Source organism: Crinia signifera, chromosome 3 (assembly GCF_055691185.1).
Source record: "Crinia signifera chromosome 3, ASM5569118v1, whole genome shotgun sequence".
NCBI lineage: Eukaryota > Metazoa > Chordata > Amphibia > Anura > Myobatrachidae > Crinia > Crinia signifera.
In genome coordinates this window covers 322,930,702-322,946,465 of record NC_139219.1, presented here as the reverse complement: position 1 = coordinate 322,946,465, position 15,764 = coordinate 322,930,702, and the positions used below count along the sequence as shown (strand labels likewise).

The window sequence follows — 15,764 nt, the reverse complement described above, 5'->3', positions numbered from 1 at the left end:
AAAAAAGTAGTCTTATACGCCAGCAAATACAGTATATATATGTATGTATATGTATGTATATATATATATATGTATGTATATCTATGTATATATATATATATATGTGTGTGTGTGTGTGTATATATTATATATATAAAATATGTGTGTGTGTATATAAATGTGTAAAAATTCATTTAGGGGTCTGATTGTCTACTAGACACCACGCCCACTTTTTAATAGTCCACGCCCACTTGCGGAGGCCACACCCCCTTTTGCGGGAGCGCACATGCTGAAGGCGAGCATATTAGGACTAGGGGGGGGGGGGGAATCTCCAGGAATCAATAAAGAGTGAGGTGGCAACCCTAGGTGCAACACAAGACACAAGAATGGTCAGAATTACTGGAGGAGCCCCGATTTGCTGTTTCGGCCAGCGCCCCAGGGCAGAAGTCGCTACTGATTATTCTCATGTATCGCTACTGATAAACATTACCGTGTAAGGTAACAAGAGAAAAGTATGTAGCGTTCCATCGTATCACACAGGAGAAGGAAGTATTATCCGTAATCCCTGAGAGTGCAGGTTCTCAAACAAGTAAGCCTTGTATTGAGTATATAGGATGATACTTCAATCATCTACCTGTGATGACTTGTTATCCTGACTCAGCAGTCAGACATTACTCTGGCTTCTCTCTCTCTGATGTATAGTTTCCATATGTCTGTAACAAGACAGTGGGGCTATTTATTGCATTAAACAATGTAGAGTCTGCTGTTTCTGCATCATTGTATGTATCCCCCGCATACTAATAGCTGAATGCAGTAGATTCACAGAAGTCTCCTGCACCCCGCAGTCACCGTTATTCTCAATCAGGTCTATGGCGTTACCTAATTCAGACCCAGTTGCTGATCTGTGAATATCGCTATTTGGCGATATTCACAGATCTGTGCATGTGCCAGGGCACTTATGCGAACATTTAAGCCTCGCAACTGCAGTATAAGTTCTAATGGGTGAAAGAGACGACGCAATGGGGATGGCCGTGTCGGCTGCATGATGTCACACACAGCCTCTGCAACCTTACACATTGCCGGCCTGTGGCTGGCTGCGCAGCTATGGGGCTGCCGGTCATATGCGAGCGCTACACTCTGGAGTTGTACTTTTGCAGGATTTCGACCTGGGTTGACCCTTTCACACACAAAAAAACCTGTGTTGAAAAGCAAATGACCGTGTCGACATGCTTGACCCGGTAAATTATTTTGGCAGTGAGAACGGGGTATTACTGAATGGGAATCTGCTACAGAAATGTAAATAAATTAAAATCTGAAAAAAAACGATCAATTATTATTATTAACAATTAAAAAAAAATTCCTATATTTTGTTTCTGTACCAATTATACAAGATCATGGGTGAGATTTAATGGGATGAGAGATTCAGAAAGTGAGAGATTTGGTAAGAAATCTCCAGGGTTTTTTTTTAAAGCGGCAATCATTTACACTGCAAAATCAAACTGGTTTTGCCGTGTAAATGATTGCCGCTTTAAAAAAACTGGAGATTTCTTAACAAATCTCTCAACTTCTGAATCTCTCATCCTATTACATTTCCCCCCATTTCTTTTTCTCTGTTCAAGAAATGATAGACTCACGGACTACTCTCATAAATGAATATTTATAAAAGATACAAAGATAACATATATATATATAAGATGTATGAATCATGTTAGGGAACGTATGTAAATGGATGTAGTGATGTAGATGTGTGATGTAGAAACAGCTCCCTGGCACTCAGATGTATCTATAAATTGTGCATCACCTTCTTAGAAAGCTGTACCTATAAATATGCATCCATATACGCCCAGAATATAATCATATTAGCCTGAGCCACTGGTAGTCAGTACTGGGAGTAACACATTACCAGTGGGAGAAAGTATGTTGGAAATGTGTGCACAGGTGTTGAGTTATATACAACAGAACCAACAGTCAAACTATGAACAGCCCAGTTAACCAGCAAAGCTGTACTCACTGTTACATGTACACTGATGGAGTGTTGGCAGTGTAATCGTGTAATACACCACAACTGCTAGTGAGTGTATTCTGCAAATGGGCAATGGTGCAAGGGAGCTTTATATCAGGTATTAACCAGGTCTCTCATCAGTGGCTTAGCTACATATGTGGCAGACCCTGCGGTGGCTTGGGGGAGCAGTGCCAGCAGGGTCTGTGGTGGGCGCCGCTGGCTGAACTGACAGGTGACCCAGGCAGCACTGAGCCCTAAGCTGGTCCCGCCCTGTACATATCTAATGAGCGGGGACCAAGTGCAGTGCATATTGAATGAGCAGGTCCCCGCCCCGTGCATATGTAACTATGGTGCCCGTAGTCCATCGCATCACCTCTTCTTGGGGGGGGGGGGGCACCGGAATTTTTTGGGCAGGGGGGAGAAAAAACTCTAGCTACGCCACTGTCTCTCATAGGAGCTAATCAAGACACGTTAGTCTGCCACCATGTCACTGTACACAGTAAAAAGTGTCCCCTTTACATGCTCAGTTGAGATATTGGTGGCCATCTTGGGATAGATTATGTAGTCTCCCTGGAGTACAGGAACACCGGAGTCTGCTCAGTAGTGCACTCTTCTTTCAACAAAGGCAACATATTTGTCATAGGTGTTTTACAATGATATGTGTGGCACAGAAAACATCAGAAACAGAGAAACAAGAGAGAATGCTGGAATTTCTGTATCTATTATTATCCCTTTGATGTTACATTGACACATGTCACTGCCCCTGTCACATGCAGCCCTGTCCTCATTGACACATCACTCATCTCCTGATATACTCTGTGCTGCTGGGGACCCTGCTCCTCCCACTATATAACTCTCAGTCTGTGGCTTCCTGCTGCCTCCATTCCCCTCCTCACATCATGTCACTGCTCCTGTCACATGCAGCCCTGTCGCCACTGACACGTCACTCATCTCCTTAAACACTATGTGCTGCTGGGGTCCCTGATCCTCCCACTATATAACTCTTAGTCTGTGGCTTCCTGCTGCCTCCATTTAGGGATGGCCATCAATGCCATTGCGATCGATGGCAATTTTGCAACTGGCCATCGATAGTGCTTAACTATGCAATGGATGACCATCCATATTTTTACATATCGATGGTCATCCATTGTATTTGATTCATTGGCCTGTGGGCCAATCAAAACACAGGGGGCGGGGCTTTGTGGGTGTCGGGGGCTGAGCTATTCTCAGTGTGCCAGCACTTTGAAAAAAAAAACAAAAAACAGCAAAACATCGTTTTGCTATTCCATCGATGGAGGGAAACCATCTGGTTCTCCCCCATCAATGGCAAAAGTATTCGACATCGGGCAGGAACCATCGATGATTTCGAATAATCCCTACCTCCATTCCCCTCCTCCCATCATGTCACTGCCCCTGTCACATGCAGCCCTGTTCTCACTGACACATCACACAGCTCCTCATATCCTCTGTGCTGCTGTGGACCCTGCTCCCCCCACTATAATAATTCTAAGTCAGTTTTCCAATTCCATGTGGCTACCTAGGGGCCAAATCACATATAATGGTGGAAGAAGTGGTGATATTCCTTTGCGATCAGTAAAAAAACATTTATACATGTACTTACAATATTGTGTCTTGGTTGCACCCTTAACAAAGCAGAGATGTCTGTAAAGCCTGTGCTGCACCTGACTATGGAACAGTGCCACAGTCACAATGCTGTGACGTCACAGGAAAGATTGTAATTGAAAAGTATAATGATTTATAAGTATTATAATGCATAACAATCCCCTACAGACAGAAGGACAGATATTATCTGTTGCTCAGAGCCTGAAAAATGATTTGTCAGAAGTGGGATTCGAACCCACGCCTCCAGAGGAGACTGCGACCTGAACGCAGCGCCTTAGACCGCTCGGCCATCCTGACTGTGTGTTAAACAATGCACAGGGTGCTACTAGGCTCTACCAGCTCTGTGTCCTCCCATGTATCTAATATCGGCGGTATACTGACAATCATGTCACATAACACACTGGCTTTGTGCTGCCTATAAAACAGAAACTGTTCCCTGGGAGAGGCTGCAGCGTCTGTGTCTGTACTGCAGAATGAACAAGTGTAGCTCACACACACTATAATGCTAATCATGCTGCAACAGCCAGTGACGTTTACACTGTACATGATGAGCTCATTGTCACAATGGAACGCTGAGGATGCCTTCTGAGGGAGTTCTATTCTTAAAGCCTCTGGTTGGTCAGTGCATGCTGCCATATCCGAGCCTCTGCTTTATGTTACACTTTCACACATGTATTCAGTTGTGTTTAGTCACAGAGATGGTGATAGTGGTTATTATAATAGGGACTGATAAGGGAGCATATTTATTAACAGCATTTGTGGGAAACCTGTATTAGATGTTGTTAGACAATTTCTGGGAAAAGTAATGGGGGGAGGATTCGGAGTCGCAAATTGCGCAGATCTGGTGGAAGCAAGCATACCGCATGTGCGCTAAAGGGACAATCTAGGGATGGCCATCGACTATCGATGTCCCCAAAACAACGATGGTTGGGACCTAGTGTTCGATGTTTTGGGCATCGATAGTGGAGGGTCGAATAGTTTCATGCCATCGATGGAAGGCTTGTGATGGTAAGGCTGGGGCCGCATGTGCACCGGGTGTGCAGAGTTGCTGCATTTGCTCTGTGCATGCGCGGCGAATCGATAGCAGGAACCATCGATGGTAGGAGGTAGAATTTTTTAGAGCCTTCATTGGTTCCTGCTTTAAATGATGGGGGATGTGCCATCCCTAGGACAGTCCAGGCTCTGCGCGTGTGCTGGATCAGGAATCCGCACGTGGACAGAGATGTCTGGTGAAGGTGGATTTATCCGTCCTCTGATCGACCACAGTTTCTGTGTAATGTCCGTCAGTAATCGCACGGTGTCCCAATTGTCTTGCTTGGTGGCACTATGTGGACAAAAGGTGGGGAGCCTGTGTCAGCCGGATCTTATGCACCCAGCATGGTACCTAAATTAATTATAATCACTGGGGCCAAATTGTGAATAATGATAATTATGTGAATAATGATAATTATGCCATCAAAGTAAAATGCCACCTTGGAACAAAATGTTACAGGGAGTACCTGTGTTTTTAATGTAGACAAGGGGTGGCTGGTTATTGTAAAGGGGCCTATTTACCATAGGATTGCATATGCAATGCGATTTGGGCGTGATCTACCACCCCATCGGTAGTAGTGTTACCTCTAGGAATTTTGGGGGCAGGGCGCCGTGGGGGATTCCGACAGTCAGTAGCCCGACGTCGGAATCCCGACTGCACAGCGGGGGGAGCGCAATGAAGCCCCTTGCGGGCTCGCTGCGCTCACCACGCTGCGGGCACAGTGGCGAGCTGAGCTTGCCACCTATTTTATTTTCCCTCTATGGGGGTCGTGGACCTCCACGAGGGAGCAGTCGGGATTCCGATGTCGGTGTAATGACTGTCGGAATCCCGACTGTCGGTGAGCCGTCCGGCACCCGGGTCCCGCTGCACGGGGCAGCGCAATGGGGGTGGACCGGGCCCGCTGACATCATCATTATAGGCAGTCCCGGGCCACCGCCGTCACTAAAGGGGGCGTGCCCGGGCAGCCGCGTCACTAAAGGGGGCGAGCCCGGGCTGCCGCATCACGAAAGGGGGCATGCCCGGGCCACCACCGTCGTGCAAGGGGGGGGGGGGGGGGCGGACCTGGCCTCGCCGAAGTCCCTGAGCTAGCGAGAACACTAGGTAGGATGTTTGGGCAGAACTAGGGACAGGGGCTCCGAAAAGGGTGGGGTCTATTTGATATCCGGCAAAATCAGTCAAAATTTCAACAAAAGTTTTAGGTAATGTAAAAAGTGGCACACAGTATCGCCACCTCCGGTGTGTGTTCATAAGCTCTCCGCTGGGGTCACATCACTACGCGCATTATGCAGCTGGCACTAGTTGTGCACGCGCATTTCAGAAATAACCACTGCATTTCCATAAATCTATCCATTCATTTCTCTTGCTCTATCGATCTGAAGAAATCGCACATGCGGAATTCCCTCTGATGACAGAGCGCCACCAAGGCACTATATATATGGCACGTGGCTAATAGATTACTTAATTGATTAGCTAATTGGAAAAGAGTTATATGGCTGTCAATGTGCATAAACAACAGCTAGTACAGGCTGTCACATTATCTGGAAGCAGCAGCCACGTTACAGCGGATCAAGGGCAAGTAGTACTGTATAGGCTTTATAATTAGCCAACACCAAATAAATGACCCTCTACTGGAAAATACGAGGGTTGCAGAAGTTCTGTGTAGCAGCATTAGGATACGGCTGCAGGCGGAGTGCTTTTATACAGGCTACGTACACACCTGGGCGACATGTATGCTGATAGGGAAGCTTCACATACTTACCAATCAATATGGCAGTCCAGACATCACGGCTGTCCGCAAGGGCGTAACTACCATAGGTGCAAGGGGTGCAGCTGCTATGGGGCCCAGAGCTGAAGGGGCCCATCTTTACTGTCTAAGTAATATGTTTTACATACATTTGTCACCATCAATTGCTAAATAGGGGGCCCTTACAAACCTTTGCTATGGGGCCTATGAATATCTAGTTACGCCACTGGCTGTCCGCCCAGCTGCAGTCCTTGGAGCCAGTATAAGGGCAGCCGGCGGGTTGCCCATACACACAGCAAGATATGCCGACAAACCTGAAAAGGGGATCCGGTCAGCATACCGGCATTCAGGTTGCTGGCAGTTGGAATACTGATAATGGTCAGAAGACTGGTCTTGGGGCGGTTACGCTGCAGGAAGGGGGGTTAGGGTTTTTTTTTTTTAAATACTTACCACCCGGGTGTCAGTATTGTGAGCAATTTGATGCCACAGACATCTTCTGACCGGCGGCATCCTAAGTGCCGGCAACCCATCTGCAAGATATACCGGCATCGTCTGTGCTGCAGAGCCAACATTATATGACTGTGAACAATTTCATCCTCAGACATATCGAGTGTAAACACCTGCTGATGAATTACAGATATATCATTCATCATTATATATCTATCTAGTGCAGGGAACCACAAACTATTTTGCTCTGGGACCCCCATCAGACAATAAAAATAATTTCAGGACCCAAGCAAGTTACTGCAGAAGGTCATCACATCACACGTGTGGTCAGTAGACAGCACATACATGGCAGCATTGTGGAGGCTCAAAATGATTGGAGGAGTCTAAAATAACAGACAATTCAACAGATTTTCCAGAAAAGTCATCAGCCTGATGGTCAGCAACATGGAGTCGCGACCCCATGCTGAGCAGGTCGGGACCCACTTTGGGGTCAGGACCCACAGTTTGAGAACCTCTGATCTAGTGTGTACCCAGCTTTATACTACTACAAGGTGACAAGGGTAATGGCCGGGTTGTTGACTTGTCCAGATGTGGTGTGAAAGCACCAAAACTTATAACCTGGGATGACCAACCCAGCAATTCAACCCGGGTTATAAGAAGGGTTAAACCCGGGTCACCCTCTGTATAATGGGTGACACCGCACCCGGGTCAGTGCCAGGTCGGACCTGGGATTGAGGTGTGAAAGGGGTATAAAAGACTTATTTCACAGCAAAGTGATCCGAATTCAGCCCCTGCCTCAATAGTCGTGGTCACATGGTACCGAGAGGAATCGGCAGGGGTGGGGGCAAGTATTTGGCGAGGCGGCGTCTAAGCTGCTCTGTAAGCTGCGGTGTTTGCAACTTACCCAGCAAAACTGAATCAGGCCCTGACATTACACACCTGAAGCAAAGGACGTCAGGACTGCAGGAGGCGATTTTAAAAATCCAGGTGTGTGCTACCGTCAGCAACTTATAACTCGCCCATCACAGGAACACTTTCACCGTGAGTCATGTGACACAAGTGACATTACTAACTCTCCAGATCTTACCGGTGACATCACCACTTATTTCAAATAAATAAATAATAACGCAGTTGACATATAAAGAAAACCTTGTATTCAAGTGGGATCTATTATAAGAAGTCTTATCCGGTTGTTAGACAAGAAACTCAGGTAGGACAAGTCCAGGCAATGCGATGTTACAGCACGAGACACTTCTTCAATGTTAGTCAATTCGGGTTTATTTTTATTAGATAACATTTCCGCAGTTGCATAAACATATAAAACGCTTCACAGGCTCCGAGAACACGTACAGCGTCGGTACAGATACACCTGTTTCTGAGAATCGGTGCCGCCAACTGCATTCTTCCCATACATGACAGCTTTTTGGGTTGGTCGAATTGGAACAAAAGTGCACTGTACCCCATGCGAGGGTACGATGGCTGCCCAGCACTTCCACTGGGCCACCCACACATCGTTCCGCTACCCCGAATACTGAATGCCGCTTACAGGAAAAACAAATAATAATGATGACATCAGATAATTAATTTATTGAACAATACATTGCATACTATTCAATTTATCCACCGTATCTTATAAATAACACCTTTTAAAAACTAGTATTTGGTTAGTAACTTGTGTGAATGCCCCCGAGCATTAGGCCAAATTCACACCTGATTGCTGATGTCGGAATTCGCTGATCGAGTGATTATCAAATGAATGCGAATGCGTATGGAGTGTATCGGACATGGGCAAGTGGAAATAGCAACAGAAAGAGTGTATGGATCTAATTGAAATCCCCTCACAGTTTGACTGACAGGAAGCCGGCATTGGGTGGTGACAACTGAACATTTCTGGGTGTGTCAGGAACACCGCAGGCGCGATCAAGACGTTTTCGGGGAGGGTCTGTGAGGTCAGCTCCGGCCTTGATCAGCCTGATTCTGTCGCAGAGTTAAGGTGCCCATACACTCTTGAAGAAGTTGCATCCAATCTTACATACCTACAGAACGTATTAAAGGCCCCCATACATTAGGCCGACTTGTCCTTAGGACAAGTCGGACCAAATTCTCATGTGAGCTCCCCGGGAGGCTCTCATACAATTTGGCACTTGATGAGCCAAATTTTACATGTGATAAATCGCTTGCGATTTATCACGTCGGGGAGCAGGGGGCGGGCGGTGAGGGTCAGGGGGCTGGTGGTGATCGTCATCAGGGGGAGAAGTGGGGCGCTTAGCTGGCAGCGCCGGCGAGTGCTGACCTGACCGGGCGGTGTGATGATCACAGATATCAGCAGCGCTGCCTGACGGGACGCGCAGTGGCAGGTATTAGATTTTTAAAATACCTGTCAAATGACTGGCCGTTCTCTGATTGGCTTAAAATACCTGTCAAATGACTGGCCGTTCTCTGATTGGCTGAGCTCTCAGCCAATCAGAGAACGGCCAGTCATTTGACAGGTATTTTAAAAATCTAATACCCGCCACTGCGCGTCCTGTCCCGCAGCGCTGCTGAATGATATCTGTGATCATCACACCGCCCAGCCAGGTCAGCATTGCGCCGGCGCCGCCCGCTAAGCGCTCAGGGACCCGCTGCCCGCCCCACTGCTTCCCCGGTCAGTCTGCATGCATATGCCTGTCAGGTGGGCAGGCATATGCATACAGGGAGGTCGGACGTGATCTTATGTGCTGACCGTCCAACCTCCCTGATCCGATCCGATGCGCATGGGACCGCAGATATCACACACCTGCAATTTTGGGGCGATTTCACCCGAATATCGGCCCAAAGTGCCGAAATCGGATGAAATCGTCCCAAACTCGCATAGTGTATGGAGGCCTTAATTCCCACCCCAATCCGATGCGCACTGGACCCTACATCAGATTGGATGTCACACAGATGCTATTTCCACCAATTTCCCCCGATTTCTCGAGCTAATCCAGCAAAATCAGGCCCAAATCGCATAGCCTTTACTGACATTTGCACAGAATGGAAAAATCATTAGATGTTTTGTGAATTGGGTGTGGAATTGCAGGTGGAATAATGATCTATTTGAAATCCACTCGTAGATTTGCATGGGCGGGTTTTCACTGTGTCTGGGTAGCGGCTTTGCAGATGAGCGATCAGACTCGAATCAGGCACATTGACCGGCTCACAGGTGTTGTCCTTATTAGAAAAATATACTGCTGCAATGTTGTGTAGATGACAGAAAAAAAACAAGAAAAACACTTCTTATACTTAATAAAAAAGAATGGCAAAGACCCCAGTTTTGGGTACAATTAAGTAGCGTCTAGGTCCCCATCGCCAGACGGACCTGGGCACACCAGGCACTGGGCACAGCATCACCTATTGGGAAAAGTTTTGCGCCCCTTATCCCTCCAAAAGCTGCTGTATCAGCAGGATCTGTGGTCCCCTGTCCGCTCCTAGCTCCAGCATCTAATGAAAACAGACCATCACAAAATGTCCACCCCCATACAGCAGAAGGGGCAGACATTTTGTGATGGTCCATTTAGATTAGAAACAGAAGCCAGGAGGGGACAGGGGAACCAGGACGCAGAACTTCTGCGGGTCCCGGCCACAGGCGAGCTCCAGGCAGGCAGCATTACAATAGCCCCGCAGACCCCCGGTGCCCACACCTACACATCACCTCCATGCCACCGCGGGGCAATTGTTACGCCACTGCCGTGTGATGCCACTGATTTGGCACCCAATAGCCCAGGTCCTAGCGACAAAGGGAAATAGGCCCATACTATTTTATGAAATAAATGTTAATTTTATATTGATAGTTGTGGAACATACATTTTTGAAAGGGTATATACTGCAGAATATTATATATCTATATAATCTATCTATATTTCAACAAGGCTGTTCAGTTGCGAGGTTTCAGTGGGACGCAGTGACGTCATCAGCAATGCCCACCCACGGGTGACGTCGCCTGTCGCTAGGGTAAACTTTCCCCAGGCCCATTATACACATACACACTGTCATCTTTCGCCTTCAGGGCCCCACCGCTACTTGTTATTAAGCCGGGCCCGGGACTATATAGTTTGCATATCCGCCGCTATGTGATTACCTGCCGGCTGCTTTCCCCTACGGGGAGCGCGGGTTATTACGTGCGTGTGTGTGACTGTGTGATGTATCAGTGCGCCCTCAGGCTGCGGTCTCCATGGCAGCGGCAGCACGCGCCTCTGAGCGCTCTCTTGGCGCCCGCGCCGCGGCCACTGGAGGGAGCTTTCCCCGCTCTTTCCCCAGCCACGCCCACTCACCCCCCCAGCAACCGGGCGGTCACGAGCCGGCGGTGGCCGGACTCGGAGGTCGCACGCTGTGTTGTTGTGTTGAATGCTGCCACCGCCTGACTGGGACTGCGGACAGGGGGGTATATCCTATATCTAGTTTCCTCTCTTATTTGTGACCATGGTAATTGTGACGAATGTTTATAACTAAATATCTATGTATATCTATATCTAAGTAATTATAATTAATTGAAAGGGATAATGTAGGAACGAACACCCTTGGAATGCAGGGGTAAAGTTGCATACACTACAAATACAATTAATGATATGCGTGCTTATGATATCAATTATGATATCTTTGTGCATATTGTTAAGTTTGTGCACAGTATATCGTTAACGATGCGTGCTGACGATATTGTCATTGGCTGCAGGATCCCTCCGCTAGCCGCCAGGTCTCTGCTGCAGGCCGCTTGGACGCTGCAGCCCCCACCATCACCATCTTCACAGATAATGGGGGGCCGGGGATACAGGTGTATACTGTATCTGTCACTGGGTCCAATCCAGCTTTGCGATGTGTATTCTACCCCTTTCACATTAGAAAATGCAGGGACTTACCTGGGAAAATGGTCCCTGGATCAAGCAGGGACATCCCGGGTTGGCCCCTTTCACACCACCCTTGTCCCTGCATTTTCTGGTGAGAGGGGGAGCAGCAATGTCCAGGCAGCGGGTGGCGGGTGACTGGGTGTTAACCCATACCTGAAGGGAGGAGAGGACCTCACTGCATTGCTAATTAACATACCTCCTAACATCAGAAGGCAGCAGGGTATGGGTAGCTTCACTGAACGATCCCCTTTTTCAACATTTTGGAGGCATGGCCATCGCCTCCTGAGCAGCCAGCTCCCTCCCTGCACTGTTAGATGCCATGATGTGTGCAGCATCTATTCAGTGTTCACCCGCTACTTTACAGACCAATGGTGATCACAGGCTCCCCCCAACCTGCTCCCCACCTATGATACATTGTGGCCCGCGGGTGGGACTACAAATGGCAGGTCTGTCCTAATTTAGGGCCTGATTCGGACTCCAAATAGCAGGACTGTCCTAATTTAGGGCCTGATTCGTGTAATCTCAGTCTAGCAAACCGGTAAATGCCACCCCCAGCCAAATGACACCCCACACACACCACGGCGCCCAAATAGCGATGATGGATGGTTTGATCGCGTTCATCGCAGCAGGAAAGCCGCTCAGTGCATACACACACTGAGCGGCTTTCCCCCTGCCCGGCGCCGACAGAGGGGGGAGGACGGCTTTGCATAGCGCAGCGCTATGCAAAGCCGTCCCGAAAGCCGCTCATCTGCTGGTATAACCAGCAGATGAACGGCTTTCCCGGCGATGTTGTGGGAGCCATACACACTGGGCGGCTTTGAGCCGAAAGCCGCTCCAACCTCCTGTTTTGAGTGACTTTCAGCTCAAAGTCGCCCAGTGTGTATGGGCCTTTACACCTCCTGAAAATCTCTTGCTCTTTGGGAAAAATAGCTCAGTGTGTACGCACTACTTTGGTGACCGATATATCTATCAGAGTCTTTTGAAATGAAAATCTTCTAGTGTGTATGGGCCTTCAGCTATAAAAAACTAAACTTGAAATACTCATGACCCACCTTTTGTGCTGTTGACCTTCCCATTGTAGACCTAATGGGCCATACACACAGATCGATATTCAGACACTTTCTGAGTGATTTTACATATTTTTACTAAATCAATCAGAAAATGGTTCAACATCTCTGGGTGTGTGTAGCCCACACAGCGATGCCGTTGCGCAGTCCTGCGAGTCACCGACGCAGAACAGCCCCACTTGTCAATTCTGTAGTGGTCGCTCAGAAGGCCCTGCACATCTTTGGGTCTGTGGTGGACTTCTGAACAATCACCTGAGCCGCCCTGCCTCTCCCACCTGCTGCTCTGCCTTAGACAGAACTGTTCACAATTAATTATCCTTTGACTAGCAGGCTAAAGAGTTAATGAAGTCCTTCCAGGCCTGTGGCTATCCTGAACAACTTGTTCAGGGAGCCTATGAAAATACTAGAGAGACAGGGACATCCTTCTTCCTGATAAAACATCTCTTAACTGCCCAACCGATGACAATACCAAAATTGCTTTCACATCCACTTTTAATAACGATTATAAGGAAATTCGAAAAATTGACCGCAACAATTACTCTATTCTCAAACAAGACCCTATTCTCAGGGATGTATTACCAATCCATCCGTCCTTTATTTTCCAAAAAAAAAAAATTCTTTAAAGAGCCTTTTGGCACCTAGTTTCCTTAAAAACCCACCCTCAACAGAAATTATACCATCCATGACATCTGGATGGTTACCTTTAAAACCAACTGGCTGCTATAAATGCGGCAGAACCAAATGTATTACCTGCAATTATATTGCCAATAAAGTCACTACAATTAACTTATTAACAGACAGTGTCAAAATTCTAGGTTTTATTAATTGTAGCACTACTCACTACTTACACATATATATATATATATATATATATATATATATATATATATATATATGCTGACATGTACAGTAGTTGCGACCTAAAATATGTTGGCCGAACTACAAGACCTCTAAAGACCCAGTTTCTCGAACACTGGAGAATTGTTCAGAGGGGTTATCTTCTGCATAGTGTCTCACTGCACTACGCTGAACATCAGTGACCCTAAATGCCTTCATCATACGGGCCTTGAACATATACCACCCACTAAACGGGGCGGTGATAGATTCTTTATATTGTGCAAACAAGAAATGTATTGGACATTTAAGATGGATTGCTTATTTCCCAATGGTCTTAATGAAGCAGTGGAGCTCAATATTGTACTTTAGATCCCTCCTTGTTTAGAAGATATAATATATATTTTTTATTATTATTTCATTCTTATTTTTATATTTATATTTTTTAATTGTTTTGTTTTCTGTTTAGTCTTTATTGATTTAGTAAATTTATTATTAACGTGACATCTCTTCACAATAATATTAATTAAACACCTTTTCACCATTTTGTTTATGGGATTCAGTATTGAATCCCGGCGGTCGGGATCCCGGCGTTCAGAATCCCGACAGCCGAAATGCCGACAAGGGGGGGACGTGGATCGCCCCCCCTTGCGGGCTCGCTGCGCTCGCCACGCAGCGGGCACGGTGCCTTGCTACGCTCGGCACACTAATTTATTCTCCCTCCAGGGGTGTCGCACTCAGCCATCTATTAAACATGCTGCATTTCTCCAGCATCTCCAGCCATTCACCACCCGCCGGGCCACAGTTATCCCTATTGTTCCCAGCAGTGACGACAACGGTAATAGTGGCTGAAGCGACCATACTCTTGTTATCAAGTGTGACGCTGGCCGACAGTGTCTCTGGGTCTGTTGGACAGGGGCAGTAGAGGATAACATGGAAGGGGCCAGTCACAATGTCTATCCAGCCCATCGCTCCCCAAGCAGTGCTTACCTCACTTACCTCATTGTGCCAACCCTGACTGGAGAACTTAATGGCTATCGACACAAGCCGGTCTTATAAAAAAAAAAAAGTGAAAAACTAATTTTGACCTTTCAACTATCGACCTTCCAATTGTCCAACCCCAAACATGGCCAGTCTGCTTCTGGAATTTTTGCTTCACATTTTGCTTGGCGCATTGCGGTGAGGGACCCAATGTGTGTGATATCCTTGCTCTGTGCCACCCCCCATCCCGCAGCCTAAATTTAGCTAAATTACAACTCAGGCTGAATTAGGCCCAGTATGCCCGTGTTTAAATGATCCTAAAACAGCTCAACACTACACTTAAATAGCAACATTTTTAAATATTCCTCTGAGCTATTACAGAAAAAGGTGCAATGTGCCAAGGCGATTCAACGCCGGCAACGGCACCCGACCTCCCATCCATCAGGGGCTAAAATCAAGACCTGATGCAATGACAGAGGGTAGAATTTGTGTTAGCTATTAAGGCCACAATTGGAGCCGTAGGTAAAGCAGCAACTCCCTATAGACGTGAGCCAGCCAGTAGCAGTTTATTATGTTTGTGATTTCATTTTAACGAAGAAAAAAAAGTTCACTAAGGAGAGTGTTTACAAAGAAGGATGAGAGCATGACGTAATCGTGCAACTTTATTATTTCTAACCCGACACACCCTAAATGGTGTGAACCTACGTTTCTTTAATACATAAGCCAGGAGGTATTAGCTCTAATTTGTTATCTGGCAACCTTAGAAGAATGTTACCATAGTGCTCCGGGGCAGGGCAGGAGACATTTTTCAATTTAAATCATTAATATAATTTATGAATAATATAAAAAAGAGAAAAAGTTATTTTGTCGGAATTTTATTAAAATTAAGGTGCATTTATACATTGCCTGTGATGGATAGATAGCGCTCATGAATTTAGCAAAAACTTTTTTTTGTCAATGGGGGTGCCATCGCTAACATGGCTTTCTTCTCAGATTGGATTTGCCGTCCTCGGACTAGGCATTGGGGAACACACTGCTGAGGCATCTTATATCCAGGCTGAAAATGAGCCGAAAGCCAGGTTATTATGTGCAGCATTGTTCTGTGAGACAGCCGCCTTCAGCCACAAGCAGGCACTCTTTATCCTGGATCACAGGGCGGCATGGGAGTGACTAACACTTACTGTCCAGAGGC

At 46.8% G+C, this 15,764-nt stretch overlaps 1 non-coding gene across 1 annotated transcript; it reads right to left on the bottom strand.

The window, feature by feature from the left end:
- Positions 1 to 3,818: 3,818 nt before the first annotated feature.
- Positions 3,819 to 3,901, bottom strand: TRNAL-CAG (transfer RNA leucine (anticodon CAG)). Its single transcript has one exon. It is a non-coding gene; the product is annotated as a tRNA-Leu (tRNA).
- Between the last annotated feature and the right edge of the window lie 11,863 nt (positions 3,902 to 15,764).